Genomic DNA, 23,229 nt, shown 5'->3' with positions numbered 1-23,229 from the left:
AACAAGAAATTGGTGGAGTGGTTGAAAAACAATTTTTAATGACTCCAACTTAAGTGTATGTAAACTTCCAACTTCAATTGTAAAAATGTATAGTCCGGACTCTGACATTGCTCATTCTGATATTTCTTCCTTTCTTCTTTTTTTTGTGCTTTTTGTATGATGTGTGTATTGTTTTGTGTTACTAGGTATTACTGCACTGTTGGAGCTGGAAACACAATCATTTCGCTGCACCTGTGATAACATATGCAAATCACTGTACCCAACCAATTAACCTTTATTTGATTTGCCATGGTAGATGCCGATTATTTACAGTGCGCTTTGACCTGGAGAGATATTTTTCACCACTCTGTTGTAAAACGTATATAATCTGCATCTATGGTATATGTACATTACTGTCTCCCAGGTGTCTTGGCATCGTTTACACATCTGACGTTACGCCCACAACATAATGTAATAGTAAACCACTCTAACACTGTGACTAAGACAGAATCACTGAACTGCTGACCCTGATACTGGGGAGAAAACACAACAAGCCTCTATTGAAACCTACAACAATACACAGTCTTACTGTTCATCACCGCAGGGTATAGTGTATCTTTTTAAATTGTATTAAAATATTACTCATTAGCTCAACACAAAGGTTTTTACATACAGTGGGATCTCGCTCCATTCTATTGATGACAGAACAATCTCTGTACAGATTCTCTCATGAGTATGTGTGTATGCTTGCGCTTGTGTGTGTTCAGTTCTTTTAACAATAGTGTAGAGTAGCATCAGTAACAGTTTGATGTGTAGTGTGAGCCTTAGTGGGCAGAGAGAACCCACCTCTCTATACTTTGTACAACCTGCTCCTCTGATCAATAGTTGCTTTACATACACAATCTCTGTGTCCCTCTCCCCAGAGCTAAGGGTATATGTGTTGCAGTGTATGTGAAGCCTGAGGGGGTTTCTCCTCCACCTGGGAGAATAGTAAATACGTCACTGTGTATGAGGCAGAAGGGAAAAGGGGCTGTGGCTGGTTGGCACAACACTATAGACACCAAGCATGTCTGTGCATATGTGCCTGTGTGTGTGTGTGCATGTGCTTGCTTGTGTGTGTGGAATTACATAGGGAGGGAGGGAGGGAGGGAGGGAGGGAGGGAGGGAGGGAGGGAGGGAGGGAGGGAGGGTAACAGCTGTGTAAATCCATCCCTGTGGAGAGGATGAGCCTAGGCACGAACATCACTCCATGAAGGAGGAATACACACCTCACCCTACAGTATGTGTGTCTGTGCGTGCATGTGCATACAGCACCAGTCAAAGGTTTGGACACACCCACTGATTGTAGACTATCAAAATTATGAAAAATTACATATGGAAAAAAAGTGTTAAACAATTCAAAATATGTTTTATATGTATAATCCTCAACCCTTACCTTAACCATCCTTAATTATTGGAAATTTGACAAATGGCAGATTCTGTAGTGAGACTCAGAGAGCTTGTTGATGTTTATTTTGTTTATTTTTTCACCTTTATTTAACCAGGTAGGATGTGCCTTGGGCATTGCCGAAAATGTGCTGTGTGAATAGTTGTATTGTGTTTCAGAGCTGTGGTGACTGTAGTGTATGAGTAATAATGATGGTGAATACTGTTTAGTGGAGATGAGGTACACACACATGGACATTATACTGGGTATCTCTATGGGCTGCGGTTTCTGTAATGACCTATTCAGGCATGAAATTCCCACTCTGGGAATATTGATACCATGTGTGTGTGTGTGTGTGTGTGTGTGTGTGTGTGTGTGTGTGTTGGGACCAATTATGTATATTAACCCTGGATTGCTGATGCTATGTATTGGCTATTGAGAGGTTCTAAAGCCACCGGTCTGCAATTTTGGCACTCCCCAGTAGGAGCAGTCCTCCAGAGGAATGTACATGTATTTAAATATTTGTTGGTTGTAGTGGGGACAGTAACATTAATACTCTAAAAAAATACATCATTTAAGGAAAATGTCATTTTTTAAATGTATGTTTTATGTTTAGCTCACATAATATCATTTTACAGTTTGCATTAAAGGGTCTGTAATAGAAGAAAATATTTTTTACAATGCAGGTGTCACACCCTGACCATAGAGAGCCATTGTTTCTCTATGGTGTAGTAGGTCAGGGCCTGATGAGGGGGTGTTCGAGTTTAAAATGTCTATGTTGGTGTTTTGGTTTGGTTCCCAATTAGAGGCAGCTGGTAATCGTTGCCTCTAATTGGGGATCATATTTAGGTAGCATTTTTCCCATCTGTGTTTGTGGGTTATTGATTGTTTGTTAGTGTGTTTGGGCACTACGTCCTCACGGTCGTTGTAAATTTGTTATTTTGTTTTGTTAGTTTCACTTAAATAAATATGTGGAACTATACTCACGCTGCGCCTTGGTCCGCTCATTTCCAAGATCGTGACTGCAGGAGTACCAAGATGGCTGTGCAGTGGCTTCAATACAGAGCCCCCTGTCCGTCATCCAGGGTTTATACAGATCATTGGTAGGAACACTATTTCTCGGTAGTGAGACTTCAAGGGAGGTCTACAGGAGTGTCTTCCCAGAACTTTAGTCTGGTTCTGTTGCATTATTACCGTACACGATGGAGAGCCACATATTGTGGGGTTAGTGATCCTAATATCCAAATGTGTGTTATTTCTTTACAATCTAAGACATTGGGGGAGTGGGGGTGCTAAGCTGACATATGGAATTTATTATAACTTGGAACTACCCATCCCGGATCCGGGAGAATTGTCAGCAACTACACTAATTAGCATAGCGCAACGGTCAAATAATCTTACTAAAAAATATTAATATTCACGAAATCACAAGTGAAATATAGCGAAACACAGCTTAGCCTTTTGTTAATCACTCTGTCGTCTCAGATTTTGAAATGATGCTTTACAGCGATAGCAAGACAAGCATTTGTGTAAGTTTATCGATAGCCTAGCATAGCATTATGTCCAGCTAGCAGCAGGAAGCTTGGTCACGAAAATTAGAAAAACAATCAAATGAACCGTTTACCTTTGATGATCTTCGGATGTTTTCACTGACGAGACTCCCAGTTAGACGGCAAATGTTCCTTTTGTTCCATAAAGATTATTTTTATACCCAAAATACCTCCGTTTGTTTGTCTGTCACGTTATGTTCAGAAATCCACCGGAAATAGTGGTCACGACAACGGCGAAAAAAAAATCCAAATTATATCCATAATATCGACAGAAACATGGGAAACGTTTTTTTATAATCAATCCTCAAGGTGTTTTTCAAATATCTATTCGATAATATATCAACCGGGACAGTTGGCTTTTCAGTAGGACCGGGAGGAAAAATGGCTACCTCTCTCTTTACGCAAGAGTCACTCAGCTGGCCACTTACGCAATGTGTTCGTTTACGCTCATTCTTCAGCATAAAGGCGTGAAACTACGTCTAAAGGTTGTAGACACCTCAGGGAAGACGTAGAAAAAGGAATCTGGTTGATATCCCTTTCAATGGGCAATAGGGATGCATAGAAAGACAGGGGTTTCAAAATAAGGGTCACATCCTGATTGGATTTTTCTCAGGATTTCGCCTGCAATATCAGTTCTGTTACTCACAAAAAATATTTTTACAGTTTTGTAAACTTTAGAGTGTTTTCTATCCTAAGCTGTCAATTATATACATATTCTAGCATGTGGTCCTGAGAAATAGGCACTATTTAGGCACTAAATAGGCACTATTTACTTTGGGTCCGTTATTTTTCCAAAAATAAAAATAGTGCCCCCTAACTTCAAGAGGGTTATTATGGATAATTTGGCTATTTGGAAAAAAAATCATTTAAAAAATCATGATATATATATATATATATATACTACCGGTCAAAAGTTTTAGAACACCTGCTCATTCAAGGGATTTTCTTTATTTTTACTGTTTTCTATATTGTAGAATAATAGTGAAGACATCAAAACTATGAAATAACACATGCAGTAACCAAAAAATTGTTAGACAAATTAAAATATATTTTATATTTGAGATTCTTCAAATAGTCACCCTTTGCCTGGATGACAACTTTGCACAATCTTGGCATTCTCTCAAACGGCTTCACCTGGATTGCTTTTCCAACAGTCTTGAAGGAGTTCACACATTTGCTGAGCACTTGTTGGCTGCTTTTCCTTCACTCTGCGGTCCAACTCATCTCAAACATCTCAAACCACCATATATATTTTTTTGTTGTCCTTGATGTATTTTGTTTTCTGCATTGTTATTTTCTGCTTTCCTTTGTCTTTCTCTTTTTTTGTAAGTTTATTTTGTTGGTGCATTGGGGGACAGGGGCTTGGGGGTGGGGAATGGAATTATGTCATTTTTATGATTTTTCTATGATTTTCTCTCAGGGGGGGACAGTGTGGGCGGGTCTCTGGGCAGTTCTCGGGGAACTGTGGGGGGGATCTTGGAGGGCTGGTGGCCTGGCGGTTGGGAGATTGGGTCGGTGGCTTATAGGTCGCTGGTTTTTGACCTTGTTGGAGATGTGTCGACGTGCCCTTGAGAATTGCGTTGACACTGGTTGCTTCTGTTGGTCGCTCTGAATGGGAGTCTGTTAGAAGACTAAATGTAATGTAAATGTTAAGGGGCTTCACTACAGGTAGATTGTATGGTGTTTCAATAATCAATAATAATACAAGTAAAAAATTAAAGGTTTACACTGAAACAGGGCTTCACTAATGGAAACTGAAGTGTTGCCTAAAAGCAATTTGCATCTTTGGTTTTCACTGAGCTGAATGAGAAACAGACAGACAGAGCCAAGCAGGCAGACCATAACATCACTGATCACTATTCATGTAGTCCACAACCAGCCAGCTCTGTCAAACAGAGTGACATTTCCCGTACCCAATCTGAGAGTAAACTGTACAGCTACTCATTACACATACTGTATTAGCAGTGACCTTTAGCTAAATGTACAGCAGTAATGATGAAGTGAAGACAGAAATGAACGCAGCAATAGAAAATTACTTCAATCATCCATCCCTGAGACAATGAATGGTTCAATGTTAATAAAGTGATTGACCAAACTTCTGACCTTGGGAGAGATGCAAGAGACCGTGAGAAAGAGGGTGAACTACAGCTAGAAATAAAAAAAAGAAAGGAAAAAGATCAATGGAGACGAGGAAGATTTAAGAATTTGGTCGACAATGAATGACTGTGGGAGAACAAGGCCATATGAAATGTTTCTGAAGGTAGGATAAAAGATATACCTGTCAGAGGATTGGTGAAATACTGACAAATTGTGGTCTCAGGGTAAACCCTGCCTAAAGCCAGACATACAGAGAGAGTGGACAGTAAGGAAATACTATGTTCAAAGTGTTTTCTAGATGAGTAGTGCCATCAGCATTAGAGTAAGGACAGGACCCCTGCTAGTTACAGCCTTCTAGCGTGATGTCACACACATCTCTCTCTGATCTGATCTATACCTGCTTAGTGCCACCATTTGTTATTACAACCTGAGCAGCTAGGTCACTCAAGATCCACTTCGTGATCGCAATTACAATCAAGTAGGTTTGGGTTTTGCTATGGCGTTGTGGACCAGTATGGTGGATGAGCAACATTAAGTTTAGGCATTCATTCCAAATGAGTGACTGTCCCTAAAAACCAACTAATCCCTTTGAAAACGGCCTTTTGATATTGATGTGGAATTGATATGAGTCAGAAACATATATTCTAGTGTCAAAATTGACTACAAAGTTTAAATAGGACAATTTTGGTCATAAAGCTTGGAACTTCACTGCGTCACAACGAGTAAATTAAGGTTGGGTTCGGATTACAATTATGTTAACAAATCATGTTAACAATGGGATTCCATTGTTTCATCGCCCCCAGTGCGTTCCAAGTATCGCATGCCTCCACAGCCAACGGTCATGGCCTGCGGAAGAACCATAGTACAGTATGTTGTCGTAATAGATGCTTGGAGTTTGTCAATCCCCAAGTCTGAAATAGTAATGCTAGCTTGGTTTGGAATGACCGGTAGTAGCCTGACCTGGTGGAACCAGCCTGGTTGCTGTGTTCACCATTCTATTTCAAAGGTGGATGCAGCGATTTGGTTGGTTCCACCAGGCTAATCGTAACCACCATTGATAATGTAATCAGTGCTCTCTCTCTATGTGTGTGTGTGTGTGTGTGTGTGTGTGTGTGTGTGTGTGTGTGTGTGTGTGTGTGTGTGTGTGTGTGTGTGTGTGTGTGTGTGTGTGTGTGTGTGTGTGTGTGTGTGTGTGTGTGTGTGTGTGTGTGAGACCGAACACTAACTTTGATGAGAGGCCATGAGCTTATCTATGCTGCCAAGCCCATCATTTCACCTCTTGCCTGTTCACCAACGGTCGCCGATGGGGAGATCAGAACTAGGAAGTCTGACCTGTTCAAACATCAACATAGTATACATGTATTTTGGTTTGTCAGATATCACCTATCCTATGCAACTGTCATTGGTAATAGAACATGGGTGGCAGGTAGCCTAGTGGTTAAAGCGTTGGACCAGTAACTGAAAGGTTGCTAGATTGAATCCTGAGCTGACAAGGTAAAAATCTGTTGTCCTGCCCCTGAACAAGGCAGTTAACCCGCTGTTCCTAGGCCGTCATTGTAAATAAGAATTGTTTTTAACTCACTTGTGTGGTTAAATAAAAAAAACAGCTGCTGCCAACCCTTGAGCCTTGTTCACACTGCAGTCCTTAATGTTCAAATCTGTTTTGGAATAGTGACTGTCGAAATAGCAAGTTACAAGTGACCAAATGGGATTTGTGTGTGTTCAGACCACAGTCATTTGCTGATATGGCTATGCTAGTTGTCATAGTAATTAATTCTCAAACACCATACCCCGGCCCGGTCTACCTTTCCCAGAAGTCTCTCAATGTTGCATCTCTGGGTTTAGTAACTCTGTGGATATGTAGCAAGCTTAGGTGACAATAATGCCTGCCATGAACATTTCCCAGTTGCTTTGAATGTTCAAGTTGCTTTGAATTGTGAATGTTCTAAACTTTTAAAGCCTCAAAGGATAAGATTGTCCAACTTTCAAAACAAGTTATTTTTGGCTATCCACAACAGTCAACTAGCTAGGTAGCTGTTTAGCTCGGTAGCTGTTTAGCATTCTGGCACACTCACTAATTTGTTTGTAAGCCGTTAGCAAACTAGTTAGCTAACACATGTTCTTGTAAAACATCTAAAACACACATGTGGGCAAATAAATCAGATTTGACCATTCAGACACAAATCACATGGCCAGGAATCAGATTTGTATTTGTCTTCAGACCAGCTATAAATTTGCTTCCGCTTCCGCTTTTAGCTGTTCAGACTGCAGGAAGAAGAACAGATTCTTATCGGGATATGCAAAAAAACATACATTTAAGTCACTTCAAACTGCCAATGCGAATATGGCTTTGGAGACTTGCAGGATGATGTGATGGTCCAGACTGACAGACTTGATACTGATATCTCTAAATGGAGAGAGACCTCGCAATCTGCATTAGAATTTTACTAGACACAACTTCTACTTGTATTGTCTTTTTTTAAATTATTGAATTGAATGGTATCAGTCAATATGGGGAGGGAGAAACCCTCTGTATTCTGCACCAGGATCAGGGAACTCCTGTTGTATACGGGACACCACACAGGAAGGTATGACCACTCTGACATGTTTGCCAAGGTAGCCCCCTTAACACCAGACAAAATGTCGATAGACACAGTATCTGTATCGGCTGGGAATGAAAATGAAAGGTGAATGGTACACATTGTGAATGGTACCAGACATCTGCCTGTAGTTATTGAACTCAACTTGCATGAGGTTTGTTTGTTGTGATTGAGTGCGGGGAAACAGCTGCGGGCAAGGTTCTGACAGATGTGTGTGTGTGTGTATATGTGTGTGGACATGTTTAACAATAGAATAGTAAACAAATAAACATTTGACCAACTAGGGACATTTTGTTAGTCCCTACAAGGTCAAATGCTATTTCTAGGGGGTTTAGGGTTAAGGTTAGAATTAGTGTTAGGAATAGAATTAGGTTCAGGGTTATTAGCTAGGGTTAGTTTTAGGGTTAGGAGTTAGGGTTAGGTTTAGGGCAGGGGATCTTAAACTTTTTCAGCCTGGGACCCAAATTTGAAATTCTGTATTTTCAATGGACCCAAGCTTATAAAAACATTGCAACTATACGTAAATATCGGTACATTTAATTGCCCTTACGCCTAAAACAAATGCAATATAGACAAAAACAAATAACAATTATATGAAATACCCATATAAATAGCAATTCATGTTTATTTTTCCGCATTAAAAATACTAACATATCTGTCTAGGTTGGAAGTGTTACTGATAAAATATAATAAATCGTTTTCATTCTGGAATTAACTAATTGATCACATCACACAGGTGTATAACAGAACCACACGGCTTAGTTTTTGGTAGTGCAACCTTAAGTAACATACAAATAAAACGTTATCAGGGCTGTAGAAAGTATTGAAAAAAAGGTCTAGTTAAAATACAATAAATAATTTGTATTTGGAACTGGAATAAACTGATTGATCACATCATACAGATGTAGACCAGAAAACAAACAAACACACACACACACACACACACACACACACACACACACACACACACGAGAGGTGTGTGACTGGTTGAAGTTTTCAACAGGCATGTCTATTCTGGGCTCAGTTTTTGACAGTGCCACCCTGAGGTCAACCCTGAGGTCAACACTGAGGTCATGCTCAGCATTGAGTCTGTTTCTGTACTTGTTTTTTAAGTACGCCAGAGTTGTAAACCCTGACTCATAAGGGTATATGGTGCCAAACTGGATCAGAACATCTACTGCTTTCTCAGTCAGGCAGGAGACCACTTCCTGTTGTAGATATGCAACCCAGAACTGTGTGTGTGTTTGCCTCAAAAGCATCTTGCTTCAATAAATTTATTCCAGAATAAAAATGATTACTTGTATTTTAACAGCAACAGTTCAAACCTAAACTTGTTTTCAAATATCATTTCTACAGTAAGACCTGATAACTTTTCATCTTAATCTGTACTGTTACTTAGGGTTAGGTTCAGTAGAGTAGCTAACTAACTTCCTTTGGCTAACGTTAGCTAGCTATTAGCTGTGTACAAGGGTATTGTTTGAAAGAGAAACTCAAATCTACTACTATGTGTGATAGTACTCCCTTATTTCTGCTTGTCATCACCTGTTAGAAAATGACAACAATGCCTTTCTGGCTGACTTACTTTTCTACTGTTTCCTGAAGCATTGTTCCCATTCTGAAATAACTCCCGAGGTTTAGCTGTGGATGTCTGGTCAGGAGGTGTCTTTTAAATTTGTTCATTTTGAGACACTCATTAGTAAGAACTTCCCTGAACAAAACACATTGTGGGCGCTCCTCGTTATTTCTCAAAGTTTGTATGAGCCAAGAGAGAGAAACTCATCGCTGTATTTTCACTGTATGAGCTCAGTCAGAACTTGTGGCTAGCTTGAGGTCATGATGACAGCAGTGAGTGATGGTGAGTGAGTGGCTGACAGTGCATCATCTGCTGCTGAACGACAGCGCATCAGCGCGTGGGTCGCGGAGTGATCTTCAATAAAACTGGTGAAAAAATATATGGTAAACCGCAAAGCACAGAGAGTGCAGTTACACTTGGCCAAGTCAATTCCAGTAATCAATGAAATAATTATACATTTACTAAAACACGTCGCGACCCACCATTAACAGGTCCTATACTTAACCCCAGTTTAGGGTTAAGGTTAGGTTTTTGGGTTAAGGTTAGGATTAAGGTTAAGGTTATGGTACGGGTTAGGTTTAGGATTGGGGAAAATAGGATTTTGTATGGGACTGAATTGTGTGTCCCCACAGGTTAGTTATACAAGACTGTGTGTGTGTGTGTGTGTGTGTGTGTGTGTGTGTGTGTGTGTGTGTGTGTGTGTGTGTGTGTGTGTGTGTGTGTGTGTGTGTGTGTGTGTGTGTGTGTGTGTGTGTGTGTGTGTGTGTGTGATGTTGTGTTCAGTCCCCTGACGGTTACTGTAATTCGACCACTGATGAGTGAACAGCACAAACACAGAGACATAATATGGAACAAACAGAGAAATAACATGGAATACTCTCACTTTACACTCCCCCTCCTTCCCACCTTCCCTTTTTCCTCCCTCTTGAGAGGTCACAGGTGGCAGTGCTAGAGGGCGATTGGGGCTGTGAGAAAAAGGAGGGCAGAGTCTGGTGTTTTTATACTCACACACTATGTCAAACGGCAATGCATATGTGCATGCATATGCAGAAAGATCAGTACAGATTCAAGGCGACATTTTACGATTTTCAGGTACCCAGGACATCCGGAGACACCGTACAAAACCGACCACTAGGAGCAAAAAAAAACAACTCAGCTGGGATTAAACCCATGGTCTATGGAGCAGGAGCTCACTGCTTAGACCACTGCGCATTACACAACAATGAATTATCAAGGGAGTCTTAATTCATTTTTAAAGTGAACCGTGAGGTTGTTTTTCTGTTTTATAACTCGTCCAACCTTAATTCCTTAACTTAACTGTAGAGTTGTTTCTATGAGCCTAATATGTGACCAACCAGCTCGATTTGGTCTTGTGTAGCAACACTGTAAATGGTGATGTTTTTTACATTGGATAAAAGTATAGACTCAGAGTTAGAAAATTGTACATCATACACCACAGTTTAGGAACAATGGTAAAGTAATTCTGCTTTAAAAGTTGATAAAACTTGTAACCCCAAAATTGCCCATGTTTTAGTTCACATACTGGAGAGCTCCTCTTTGTCTACACCCATTCAGCATCGTTCACACCCTCTTATGCCTTAGTCTCACCCATCTCTTTAAGTATTCACATGTTCCACCATGTGCTAAACAGTGAGTAAGGTAGTGTACTAAACAACCACAGATTTCAAGACTAAAGGCTGGTTTATGCTACCTCTATCGAAATACAGTTGTAGCAGGGACCTGTTGAAAATTCTATTGTCTTCCAACATCAAACTTGTTGTTGTCGTTATGTATAAACACAAAAACGACAGACTGCATGACCTCAGCAGCCTGGTGGACCAAAATAGCATAGCTGGTGTATTTTCACACCAATAAACCCATCTGTTTGAAAATGAATTTAGTATATATCAATATAGCAAACCAGGCAACTAAAAGCAACTTTCTAAATAATGTTTTAATTTGTTTCTAACGTTACGTTAGCAGGCTAGCCCGTTGAAATAATGACCATATCATATATCTGACAACATCTTAACCTTATTTCATTTGAATTCATTATTACAGGAAAATAAACTCACAACAAGATCATTACTTACAAGTTATTGGCAAGCTATTTACAGAAAATAGCTTACGGTTGTGAGTGTGATGAAATAAAAGCAGGACATTCCACCAGAGAATTTTACAATTTGGGCACTGTCTCATTGGCCTAATGTTAGATCCTAATTTGACTTTGGAGCAGGTCATGTTGTTCTTCACATTACCACACTATATCAATTACACTCTACGTTTATTTGTCACATGCACAGGATACAGAAGGTGTAATCCACAAACTCCGGCTCTGAGGGTAATGTGTTCAACCCTAGTGACATGCACTTATTTTTGCAAATTCAATAATGATGTTTGAAGAAATGTGGAAAAACGTATAATTGTGCAGTGAGACTGTGAGAGCTTGTTGGCGTGTGTGTGTGTGTGTGTGTGTGTGTGTGTGTGCGTGTATGTGTGGTTTTGTGTGAGCACTGTGTGTCACAGTGCTGATTTACACAACCAGGAGGTCCAGTGGTAAACCTAGCACAGAGTGGTTACACACTTAACTGTGGGGGAGGAGGGGAGAGAAGAGAGAGAAAAATAGAAAGAGCAAGAGAGAGAAAATGGTGAGAGAGATTGTGAGAATTAAAGAGAGAGTGAGAAAGTGTAAATGCTATTCTAAGGCAAACTCGGTCCTGGGGCTCACCCTGGGTGAACGTTATTTATTTTCTTCCCTAGGGCAAAAACCAAAACATTCACCCAGGGTGGGCCCCAGGACCGAGTTTGGGAAACCATATGCAGTGCCTTCGAAAAGTATTCGGACCCTTTGACTTTTTCCACGTTGTTACGTTACAGCCTTAACTTCTCTAGGGTAGGGATTTGGAATTTTGGATAAAAAGCATGCCCAAATTAAACTGCCTTCTACTCAGGCCCAGAAGATAGGATATGCATATAATTAGTGGATTTGGATGGAAAGCACTCTAAAGTTTCCAAAACTCTTAAAATAATGTCTGAGTAAAACATATTGATTTGGCAGGCGAAAACCTGAGAAAAAATCATTCAGGAAGTAGGATATTTTTTGTTTGTTGTAGTTTTCTATTCAATGCCATTACAATATCCATTGACTTAGGACTCAAATTGCAGTTCCTATGTCTTCCACTAGATGCCAACAGTCTTTAGAAATTGTTTCAGGCTTGTATTCTGACAAATGAGGGAGTAAGAGCAGTCTGAATGAGTGGACCCTGCCGTGTCACAGAGCTTTTTCATGGGCGTGACCGAGAGAGTGCCTTTCTTGTTTACCTTTTATGTTGATGACGTTATTGTCTGGTTGATTATTTAGGCTAAAAACAACCTGAGGATTGAATATAAACATTGTTTGACATGTTTCTACGAACTTTATGGATACAATTTGGATTTTTTGCCTGTCTGTTGTGACTGCGTTTGAGCCTGTGGATTACTGAAGAAAACGTGCGAACAAAGCGGAGGTTTCGGATGTAAAGAGAGACTTTATTGAACAAAAGGAACATTTATTGAATAAATGAATGCCTTCTGAGTGCAAACATATGAAGATCATCAAAGGCAAGTGATTAATTTTATCTCTATTTCTGTCTTGTGTAACTCTTCTACTTGGCTGGTTACTGTTTGTAATGATTTGTCTGCTGGGCTATGTTCCCAAATAATTGTAAGGTATGCTTTCGCGGTAAAGCAATTTTGAAATCTGACACTGTGGTTGGATTCACAAGAAGTTCATCTTTAAACCTATGTAAAATAGTTGTATCTTTTCTGAATTATTATTTGGCGCTCTGCAATCTCACTGGATGTTGGCCATGTGGGACGCTCGCACCCTAGAGAGGTTAATCTAAAATAGTTTTTTTCCCTCATCAATCTACACAGAATACCCCATAATGACAAAGCAAAAACAGGTTTTTAACATTTTTGTAAATGTATTAAAAATAAAAAACGGAAATATTACATTTACATAAGTATTCAGACCCTTTACTCAGTACTTTGTTGAAGCACCTTTGGCAGCGATTAGAGCATCGACTCCTCTTGGGTATGACACTACAAGCTTGGTACACCTGTATTTAGGGAGTTTCTCCCATTCTTCTCTGCAGATCCTCTCAAGCTCTGTCAGGTTGGATGGGGAGCGTCGCCACACTGCTATTTTCAGGTCTCTCCAAAGATGTTAGATCAGATTCCAGTCCAGGCTCTGGCTGGGCCACTCAAGGACGTTCAGAGATTTGTCCCGAAGCTACACCTGCGTTGTCTTGGCTGTGTGCTTAGGGTCGTTGTCCTGTTGGAAGGTGAACCTTCTCCCCAGTCTGAGGTCCTGAGCGCTCTGGAGCAGGTTTTCATCAAGGATCTCTCTGTACTTTGCTCTGTTCATCTTTTCCTCGATCCTGACTAGTCTCCCAGTCTCTGCTGCTGACAAACATCCCCACAGCATGATGCTGCCACCACCGTTTCCTCCAGACGTGTTGTCTGACTTTCAGGCCAAAGAGTTCGATGTTGGTTTCATCAGACCAGAAAATTTAGTTTCTCATGGTCTGAGAGTCTTTAGGTGCCTTTTGGCAAACTCCAAGCGGGCTGTCATGTGCCTTTTACTGAGGAGTAGCTTCCGTCAGGCCACTACCATAAAGACCTGATTGGTGGAGTGCTGCAGAGATGGTTGTCCTTCTGGAAGGTTCTCCCATCTTCACAGAGGAACTCTAGAGCCCTGTCAGAGTGACCATCAGGTTTTTTGTCACCTCCCTGACCAAGGCCCTTCTCCCGATTGCTCAGGCCAGCTCTAGGAAGGGTCTTGTTGGTTCCAAACTTCTTCCATTTAAGAATTATGGAGGTCACTGTCTTCTTGGGGACCTTCAATGCTGAAGAAACTGTTCGGTACCCTTCCCCAGATCTGTGCCTCGACGCAATCCTGTCTCAGAGCTCTAAGGACAATTCTTTCTACCTCATGGCTTGGTTTTTGCTCTGACTTGCATTGTAAACTGTGGGACCTTATATAGACAGGGGTGTGCCTTTCCAAATCATGTCCAATCAATTGAATTTACCACAGGTGTACTCCAATCAAGATGTAGAAACATCTCAAGGATGATCAATGGAAACAGGATGCACCTGAGCTCAATTTAGAATCTCATAGCAAAGGGTCTTATGTAAATAAGGTATTCTTTTTTAAATATAAATTTGCAAACATTTCTAAAAACCTGTTTTCACTTTGTCAGTATGGGGTATTGTGTGTAGTTTGCTGAGTATTTTTTATTTATTTATTCCATTTCAGAATGGCTGTAATTTAACTAAATTTGGAAAAAGTCAGGGGTCTGAAAACTTTCCAAAGGCAACGTACTGAGGAACAGGGGGTTGTCACCGCTTTGTGGGTTACAACGCTCACACATGTACGCAAGCATGCACACACGCATGCACACACACACACACACACACACACACACACACACACACACACACACACACAGGTCATCTGTGGCCTGTGAACCCTGAACACCTGGACAGCTTAAATGAACGACCAGTCTCTCTCAAGACAAAGGCTGCAGTGTCTCTGCAACACACACACACATACACACACACACACACACACACACACAGCCTGCTACTGTCTGTTATAGAAGGGAAGAGGGCTCCAACGCATTCTCATATACACTGAGGGAGCAGGGAGAGAAGAGAGAGGGAGAACACATCTCCCCAAATGATGGTTTTGGAGGTTCTATTAGGTGTCCTACTTCAACTAGGGCCACTGTGTGGGCAAGGATAGTGATTATAAGACTAGAGGACTATGAAGGCAGGTATTTTAGCTGCCATGTAAGCAGAGATCAATAGCTGTACTGAGCTGAACCAGCTGTGAGCTGCATTTGTATAATTTAATGTGTGAGTTTTTCCTAGCCACCGTGCTTCTACACCTGCATTGCTTGCTGTTTGGGGTTTTAGGCTGGGTTTCTGTACAGCATTTTGTGACATCAGCTGATGTAAGAAAGGCTTTATAAAAACATTTGATTGATCAATGTGCATTAGGGAAAGTAAAATGCATTATAAAATGAGCATCACATATCTAAGTCAAAATCCAAAACAAATCCAAAACAAATACAATACAAATACAATACAAATACATTACAAATTCAATACAAATACATTACAAATTCAATACAAATACAATACAAATTCAATACAAATACATTACAAATACAATACAAATTCAATACAAATTCAATACAAATACATTACAAATTCAATACAAATACATTACAAATTCAATACAAATACAATACAAATTCAATACAAATACATTACAAATACAATACAAATTCAATACAAATTCAATACAAATACATTACAAATTCAATACAAATACATTACAAATACAATACAAATTCAATACAAATACATTACAAATACAATACAAATTCAATACAAATTCAATTCAAATACATTACAAATTCAATACAAATACATTACAAATACAATACAAATTCAATACAAATTCAATACAAATACAATACAAATACAATACAAATCATGATATAACTTACTTCTGGTCACAATTAAACTATAATGGAATGAGCGCTGAGACCTCTGTGGGAGGGCTGAATCTATCCCAGAATACACCATTTCTGTGACATTGTCCATGCTCCATGCTCCTGTCAACAGGCTGTGTGTTTTCACTGTTTCTCACTGAGCCTCCAGGAAGTCAGAATCACAGCCACCAAACAGCTGCATTCTGCAGGGACAGGTTAGGAAAACACGCACACGCACGCAAGCACACGCACACACACACGCACACACACACACACACACACGCGCACACACGCACACAAGCACACACACACACGCACACATATCTGCACACATGCACACACACAGACACACACACACACATCCTCCGGGAGCGGTCTGCTGGTCAGCACAATAACAGACCTTCTGAGAACTGGAACAGAGCAGGAACACATCGCCCCAGAGGGACCGGACACACCTTTGTCTACTACAATGCTTTCCGCTGCAGGGACGCAGAAAAAGACCCTGAAACCCAATATGAAATAGCAGCATTTGAGCCTTATTTCCCCTGAGTGTGACAGTCTGAAAGTTTCCAGAGACACACTGCTGGTGCTGAAAGACTTGTCTATGTCCAGCCTGAGCCAAGAGAGACCAAGGACAAGGCGAAAATTAACTTGTACCTGGCTTGCCAGGGGAGAGCAGAGCAGACGAGTATGATGAAGGGTGAGGAATGCTGCTCTGTGTATTTACTTACAGTCCATGCACCTTTACAGCAGGGAGCTGGGTCTATATATACACACAGTGAAGAATCTTTGGTGTCGACTCACCTTACCACTCTACAGTACATCATTACTGTCTGCTCTCCTACCACACATACTCCAATAGCAGGGATAATATATGTCTTTCTCTTAGTGTCATGTGACATAAATACTTATATATAGTTAGATCCTGAGCCGAGTCATGTCAAAGACTGTAAAGATGGGACCCGATGCGTCTCTGCTTAGTACTCAGCATTAAGGAGATACACTACATGACCAAAGGTATGTGGACACCTGATCATCGAACAACTCGTTCCAAAATAATGGGCATTAATATGGAGTTGGTGTCCCCCCTTTGCTGCTATTTCAGCTTCCACTCATCTGGGAAGGCTTTCCTCTAGTTGTTGGAACATTGCTGCAGGGACTTTCTTCGATTCAGCCACAAGAGCATTAGTGAGGTTGGGCACTGATGTTGGGCAATTCATCCCAATGGTGTTCGATGGGGTTGAGGTCAGGGCTCTGTGCAGGCCAGTCAAGTTCTTCCACACTGATCTTGACTAACTATTTCTGTATGGACCTTGCATTGTGCATGGGGGCATTGTCATGCTGAAACAGGAAAGGTCCTTCCCCAAACTGTTGCCACATAAAACAGAATTGTCTAGAATGTAATTTTATGTTGTAGCGTTAAGATTTCCCTTCCTTGGAACAAAGGAGCCTAGCCCTAACCATGAAAAACAACCCCAGACCAATATTCCTCCTCCACCAATGTTTAAAGTTGGCACTATGCATTGGGACAGGTAGCATTCCACGCTAGATGGTGAAGCGTGATTCATCACTCCCGAGAATGCGTTTACACTGCTCCAGAGTCCAATGGCAGCGAGCCTTACACTACTCCAGCCAGTGCTTGGCATTGCGCTTGGTGATCTTAGTCGTGTGTGCGGCTGCTCTGCCATGGAAACCCTTTTCATGAAGCTCCCGACTAACAGTTATTTTGCTGACGTTGCTTCCAGAGGCAGTTTGAAACTCGGCAGTGAGTGTTGCAACCGAGGATAGATGATTTTAACGTGTTATAAGATTCAGCACTCGGCGTTCCCGTTCTGTGAGCTTGTGTGGCCTACCACTTTGTGGCTGAGCAATTGTTGCTCTTAGATGTTTCCACTTCACAATAACAACACTTACAGTTGACAGGGGCAGCTCTAACAAGGCAGACATTTGACAAACTGACTTGTTGGAAAGATGGCATCCTATGACATTTCACGTTGAAAGTCACTGAGCTCTTTGTAAGGCCACACAGCCAATGTTTGTCTATAGAGATTGCATGGCTGTGTGCTCGATTTTAAACACCTGTCAGTAAGAGCTGTGCCTGAAATAGCTGAATCCACTCATTTGAAGCTGTGTCCACATACTTTTGTATATATACTGTAGTTGGGGTAAAGCCATGATAGACTAGCATCCTGTACTCCTGTCTCGGGACTGTACTTTGACCTACAGTAACATTGGCTGTATTCTCACTACGAGAGATTCTCTAGAGGTTTTTGAGACCTTTTACTTGAATGCAAACTTGCAACTTTTCCGCATCCCCTGCGCCAGCTCTGGATGTCGTGGGCGAGCCTTTCTTGAGATTCACCACCCCTCCGAGCCATCGGATGTAAACATAATTGTCTCATGTTGCCAAATGCACCTACCGTAAATATCTTTATTTCAGAGCAATGTTTTTGAAATAGATTAAATGTATAGACATTTTACTCATATTTTAGACATTTAATTGGGCTTTTACCTTCAAATGCAGTAATAGCCCATTGCATGGTCACCGTGGCTTTAAGAAACCAGCTGGCAAAAGTGTTTCTGGGTGAGACAGCATTGGCAGGCAAGTCAACAATAACTCCCTAAACTGTGAATGAGCTAAAAGCTAACGTTTTCAAGTGCAATTTGCTTAGCTATATCCTATATCCCATGTAGGCCTAATTACTGTAAAGGTTTGCATTATAGGTTAAAAAAAAGCCTGGTTTTGTTTTGAGTTAATAAGCTTAAATTGTAATGTAGATGGCTGGTTTAGCTAGCTAGCTAACGTTAGCTAGCAATGTTAGTCAATTCTGTGATGCATAGCCTTCATTATTTGTTTAGCTTGCTACCTAGCTCTGCATAATGCATATGATACTGTAGGGTAACATTAATGCACTTTTGTATTAGAGAGCTGTAGCTAATTGTTTTTTTCATAGTTAAGGTTGTTGGTAGCGTAGTCATAATGTTGTTATCTAGCCCACTAGTTGTGTCTGACTCCTTCTGTAATTTGAATTTGCAAATGGAAAAATAAAACACATGCTTGTGAATGTGTGTGTGTATAATTTTGTATTGTTGAAGTGTGTAATGGTTTAGATGAGAAACTGCTCTTATAGCATTATTCCAAACTGTCTACTGTGTAGACAGTTTACAGTACTGTGTAGACCTCTACAGTACTAGAGGTGTGCAGGGAGAATGTAGCTTCGCTACTGTGTAGACAGTTTACAGTACTGTGTAGACCTCTACAGTACTAGAGGTGTGCAGGGAGAATGTAGCTTCGCTACTGTGTAGACAGTTTACAGTACTGTGTAGACCTCTACAGTACTAGAGGTGTGCAGAGAGAATGTAGCTTCGCTACTGTGTAGACAGTTTACAGTACTGTGTAGACCTCTACAGTACTAGAGGTGTGCAGAGAGAATGTAGCTTCGCTACTGTGTAGACAGTTTACAGTACTGTGTAGACCTCTACAGTACTAGAGGTGTGCAGGGAGAATGTAGCTTTGCTACTGTGTAGGCAGTTTACAGTACTGTGTAGACCTCTACAGTACCAGAGGTGTGCAGGGAGAATGTAGCTTCGCCAAAGCCATGGTAAGTGTAGCTAATGTGAACACAAAAAAATATGAATATCTGGTGACTTACGAGAACCCTGCTGGTATCAAGTCTAATGAATCTGAACGGGCCCATTGACAATGAGTCTGTTTGATTAACTACTCAGACACCCAGGCAACATGGGTGACACACACACGCACACACAAAAACACCACAAACACTACAGACTCTCAGAGACAGGGGCAACAACGATTATGTCCGAACCCCACTCTGTTTAGTCAGCCTCACCCTACTGCCTTTATTCATGCCAAGGACAGAAACAAGTTCTGGTGTGTCTGGACAAAATGGAACCTGATTACCTGGCCTTACAATCAACTTTAGCAAAGTGCTACTTCCTCCATCTTGCTATAGCTCAAGTTCATACCGTCTCATCAACATTCCTTGCGGTATTAAGACATTCACGACTGAGCTGTGTGTGTGTTTGTGTGTCAACCAGGCTGTGAGTTGGTGTGTGTGTGTGTGTGTGTGTGTGTGTGTGTGTGTGTGTGTGTGTGTGTGTGTGTGTGTGTGTGTGTGTGTGTGTGTGTGTGTGTGTGTGTGTGTGTGTGTGTGTGTGTGTGTGTGTGTGTGTGTGTGTGTGTGTGTGTGAGGGGTAATAATGTTCGGCCACATGGCCCCGGTCTGGACAGCTGCGTTGGCCACAGACTGGCCTCACACCTCCTCTGTGCCTTAAGGAAACACACTGAGGCACATCCAAGGGAATTCATCCTGTTCTGATAGCCTGATAGACACAGCCCTGGGGTTAGCATGGAGCCTGTCCTGTGTGTGGTCTGTAAGCCAATGCCCTTGTTATGCTGCTCTACGTGATTCACACTTGTACCTCAGGATTTACTTGAGAGGGTGGTAGAGGGAGGACATACACTCAAATATACATATATGCATGCATGCTCACATACACATAAACACACTCATACACACTCTCACACACTGACACACACAGTGCCTCCGTGCCAACATCAGGTGTAAATGCCCGACTAACGAACACACAAAGGCCTATTCTCACATAGCGTGTGGTGGGATAAAAAAAAACACACCGATTTGTCACAGAAAGCAGCTTACAGCCACCCACAACTCAGCTAAGGAGAGGCTAGTGTTCCCACTATAAGATAGTGTTACAGTGTTGAACAATCCTGACAGCATTAGTCCCCGTGTTAGTGTGGAGTAGACAGAGTCAGCCGAGGACAGCTATCCACGTGAAGCCAGGTTACATTACCATTACCTAAACAGCAGCAGGGATATTCAAGCCGATCCACACTGCTACCTCTCAGATCTGTTTACCCCGGTCTTTCAGGATCAGACCTATTAGCTAGATATCTGAAGAGCCATGCAACTTACAGGGTTACTAGGGTTAGCCATGAGGCCATCTAACCATGTTCTATATAAGCTGGCACCAAAAGTCTTAAGACAACAGTATTACAATATGAATTTGAATGTTAATGTCATGGAACCTTTGGTGCCAACATCTAGGATCGTTTGCCAAACTCTAAGGCACTGGTATTTGTGCTTTCTATATTGTTTATTTACCTGATTATGTACCCTCGTACCTAAGGGTTGCTGGTATCTGCAATCCAAAACCACTGAAAACTCTGTAAAAACATCCTTCACTAGCATGTGCAGGCTGTGTGGTATGGGTAAGGAGAGAAGCGACAGCAATATCTCTACCCACCCGGCCCTGTAAGGAATCTGCCTGTCACTCAATTAATAGGGTTTTTTGTTTTACGTGAACATGAGATCAGCAGACCACAAGCTGTCCTGTAAATACTGTCAATGTTACGGGGATTAGTAAAATATCTAATTGAGATGTCTAGGGAGGCAGAACACAGGGGTAGAAAACTTGATCATCCTCAAAGTTTTTTGTTGTTGTTGTTTTTCCACAAAAAAATTCTGTGGAAAATTTTGGAATCATACAATTTAAAGACAAACATAACATAGACCATACATTTCACTAGGATTCACAGCTGCTGGAGAATACAATGAAGACCCTGCTACAGCCTCACTCCCCAGAGACTGACCTCACACTGGGGCTAAGAATAAACCACCCTGGATTGAGAGAGAGATATTGACAAAACAAGAGGGAGAGAGAGATTGAGAGAGAGAGAAAAAGAGAGGGAGAGATAGATTGAGTGAGAGAGAAAAAGAGAGGGAGAGAGATTGAGGGAGAGAGAAAAAAGAGAGGGAGAGATAGATTGAGCGAGAGAGAAAAAGAGAGGGAGATAGAGATACCAGTTGACATACTGCCCTAACCCTGGTTTGGGCATCTTCATAACCTGACCCAATCTTCTTATGGCCACTCCATTTCTAGTCCTCTCTAGCCCTGGCATGTAGGCGTTACTGGATGTAGAAGGGAGTTATAACTAATTACAGGACACAGTTTAGAGTCCCATGTTTTGTACCATCCACAATACTGTACATACATTTTCCTGACTGATGTAGAGGTTAATCATATTGTTAACATTAGCTATTATCTATTATGTGTGTGTGTGTGTGTGTGTGTGTGTGTGTGTGTGTGTGTGTGTGTGTGTGTGTGTGTGTGTGTGTGTGTGTGTGTGTGTGTGTGTGTGTGTGTGTGTGTGTGTGTGTGTGTGTGTGTGTGTGTGTGTGTGTGTTTCTGTTGAGAGATAGATGCTAGGGTTATGAATAACTTTAGTGGGAGCGGAACACTCCGGAGAGGATGAGTGTAGTAATGTGTGTATCTGATAATAACATCTCATTGGGGATAATTGGGTAAATGGGGCACCATCTGAAATAGCATCTATAATGTCATCTACTGCTCTACAGCTTCCTCAACAACATGATTACCTGAGAGGTAATACCTTTCACAGACGGACATATTATCCTGTGTGTGTGTGTGTGTGTGTGTGGGGACAGGAACAACTTTATTGGGCTCTTTCATTATCCTCTTTACCCAGTAGGTGAAGGAGGTTCACAAATAGACACATGAACGATACATCCTCACACACACACACCATGCATCCTGAGCGATAGGCCTTACTCATCTCTGGCCATCAATCGTCCCACTCCCACACAACTCTGTCACACTCATTCCACCCTAGCCATAGCATCCCACTCTCTATGGTTTTTAACTACTGTCCCACTGGACACACGCTGGTTAAATCAACGTCTGTAGCGTTTGAGGGGTAAGACGAAAGAAACCGACTGTACATGAAAGTCAACGAGTGAATTCGGGGAGGTGCATTTGCAACTGCCGAAAGTCGGACACCAAAGTGATTTTCAGTGTTGCAAAAAGTTTTTCTTCATAATGTCAAAATAAACATGTCTCCAACCCCCATATATAATAGTAAAAAATTAAGATAAACCTTTGGATGAGTAGGTGTGTCCAAACTTTTGAGTGGTACTGTAGATATATTTTATAGGCCGTCATTGTAAATAAGAATGTGTTCTTAACTGACTTGCCTAATTAAATAAAGGTTAAATAAAAACTAAACAAATAAATATATACTATCGTTCAAAAGATTGGGGTCACATAGAAATGTACTTGTTTTGAAAGAAAATGTAAAACAATATCCATTAAAATAACATCAAATTGATCAGAAATACAGTGTAGACATTGTTAATGTTGTAAATGACTATTGTAGTTGGAAATTGCTGATTTTTTATGGAATATGTACATAGGTGTACAGAGAACCATTATCAGCAACCATCACTCCTGTGTTCCAATGGCACATTGTGTTAGCTAATCCAAGTTTAACATTTTAAAAGGCTAATTGATCATTAGAAAACCCTTTTGTAATTATGTTAGCACATCTGAAAGCTGTTGTCCTGATTAAAGAAGCAATAAAACTGGCCTTCTTTAGACTAGTTGAGTATCTTAAGTG

This window comes from Oncorhynchus mykiss, chromosome 1, assembly GCF_013265735.2.
Source record: "Oncorhynchus mykiss isolate Arlee chromosome 1, USDA_OmykA_1.1, whole genome shotgun sequence".
Taxonomy (NCBI): Eukaryota; Metazoa; Chordata; class Actinopteri; order Salmoniformes; family Salmonidae; genus Oncorhynchus; species Oncorhynchus mykiss.
Note: the sequence above shows the minus strand (reverse complement) of the source record.